The 2,224-nt window shown below is 39.2% G+C and overlaps 1 protein-coding gene across 1 annotated transcript in view; it reads left to right on the forward strand.

Moving 5' to 3' along the window:
- Window positions 1-34: 34 nt before the first annotated feature.
- The window catches only part of CSUI_002960 (abc1 family protein), a gene marked incomplete at its 3' end in the record, with an annotated part of 9,578 nt that continues 7,388 nt past the window's right edge, over window positions 35-2,224 (forward strand). The window contains exons 1-3 of the mRNA XM_068063158.1: window positions 35-245; window positions 1,105-1,296; window positions 1,961-2,149. The remainder of the gene's footprint in view (window positions 246-1,104; window positions 1,297-1,960; window positions 2,150-2,224) is intronic.

The following is a 2,224-nucleotide window of genomic DNA, read 5'->3' on the forward strand; positions in this document are numbered from 1 at the left end:
TCCTCCCTCCTCCCTTTTCCTTTCTTCTTTCGTAGTTTGGGAGAGAATTGGCTAGACATTCGGTCATCCAGCCAGCTCATCAAGATCAACTTTTGCCTTTCGATGATTCGCCGTCTCTTGTCTATCGATTGCAAAGAAACCAAATTCCTTCTGTCCTTAATTGGACTATCATTTGGAATAAACCTGCCGCTGCTTCCTGTATGGGTCTGTGTCGGTATCTCTACTCCACATGGCGTGAATTAGAGGTAAGAAGAAGAAAAGGAAGAGAGGAGAAGAAAGAGGGAGAGAAGAAGATTTCATCGTTTTGTATCGACGAAGAGGGGTCGTATAGAACAGTCACTTTCATGTAGAAGGAATGAGGGGCATGAGTCATGCTTGTACGAAGGAGAGAGACAGAGACAGAGAGAGAAAGGGAGAGAGGAAGGAGGCTATGAGACATCTTGTATGTATTCTTACACTTCATCTTTTCTTATAGGTCTCCTGCTTGTTCTTCTTCTTCTACTTTATGTGTATGTCAGTGAGGGAGAGGAAGGACAGATAGATAGATAGATCTGTAAAAGATCAAGAGACACTCAATCATAGAGAAGAAGAGACATAAATATGACAAACCAAATGTTAAGAAAAAGAAAGGCAGGGAGGTACTCCTGTCCAGTCATATTCCTTTCCTTCTTGGGTAATGAATGATATTCTATACATATATCTTTATATCTATATATCTGTCTCTACATACCTATATATATATATATACATATACATATGTACAAGAGAATAGATTTCTTGGATGTTCTTTTTTCTGTATAGTATATGAGTTAGAAATGATATCTGTACTATGAGAGAAAGAAAGAAAGCCCGTGGCACTTCGCCCCGTTAGTATGGAGAATCTCCTTGGAATGATTACCTAGCCCACCTAGTTTTTGCTAGACAGATGAAAGACGCCTTAATGCTTTCAAAGATATCTCTTTATCTATCTTTAAAAAGGATCATCAGAACAAGAAGAAGAAGGCATGCAAGTAATCTTGATAATGAGGTGTTTCTTTGCTTTTTGTGTGTCGTTCTCTCTCTGTTTCCTTTTCTTTCTCTCCCTCCTTCTTTTCTTTTCTCAAGGAGAGTCACACAGAGCCTTCCTCAGGTTTGATAAGCCAGGAGGGTGTGAAGGGAGATTCTCGATATCTTCTCTTCCAGATCGCTGTCTGTGAGCTCCAGACTGTGGATTTACTTAGCCTAAAGCAAGAGAATACAAAGAAAGCCTTCTTTATCAATGTCTATAACCTTCTTGCGAGACATGGCCTTATAGAGGTAAGATCTCAGACCACCGATTTCGCCACACAAAAACAAAAGTCATGCAGTGTATAGACACATGTGTATCTATCTAGATATAGAGATGTAGATATCTCTCTGTCTCTGTCTCTCTCTCTCTATATATATATGTATATATATATATATATATATCTGTACACTTTCTCACTACGACTTGTAGTAGGTTGACTGTTGGTGCTGTTTGGCTTAGGGGTGGGAGCGTGAGAGAAAGTGTTTTTCTTTCTTTTCTTCTTCCTTTTGTGGTTCTTCGTAACTTGTTTAGATGATAATGAAGACAAGGATGAGAATGTTTGAAGCATGGGGAACGTAAAGACTCCCCTCAATCCTCTTGAGAATTCTGTCTAGTGAATTGTCATCTCCCTCATGTGTACATACACTCCAGGGGTCCAGGTAGATCAAGAGATTAATGATACCTACATGACAGGTAGATTTAAGATAGAGAGATAGATAGATTAAAGATAGATCAACTAGAGACAGATAGATAGGTGCTTTTTGTTTGTTGGTCGGTAATGAGTGAATTTTATCTTCTTCATTCTTATCTTCTTCCTCCTCATCTTCATCTTGATCTTTCTCCTCCCTATCATGTTTTCCTTTTTATCTCGTGTTCTTTTGTCTGTTTTTCTTCTTTTGTCTTTTTTTCTAGTTGGGAGTCCCCGGGGATTCTCTTTCACGTCGGAATTTCTTTGGAAATGTTTCGTATTGTATTGGAGGCTACAAGTTTACTTTGAATGAAATTGAGAATGGCCTACTTAGATGCAATCGGAGAGCTTCCTCATCTCTCACAAAGCCATTCGGGTTCAGAGATCAACGCCTTCAATTCATTCTTAATGAGGTCAGCTATGCATCCTGACGTATCCAAGAATAGCAACAGGCACACAAGCTAGGCAGCAATACGTCTATCTATCTA

This window comes from Cystoisospora suis (assembly GCF_002600585.1).
Source record: "Cystoisospora suis strain Wien I chromosome Unknown contig_1246, whole genome shotgun sequence".
NCBI classification, from domain to species: Eukaryota; Apicomplexa; class Conoidasida; order Eucoccidiorida; family Sarcocystidae; genus Cystoisospora; species Cystoisospora suis.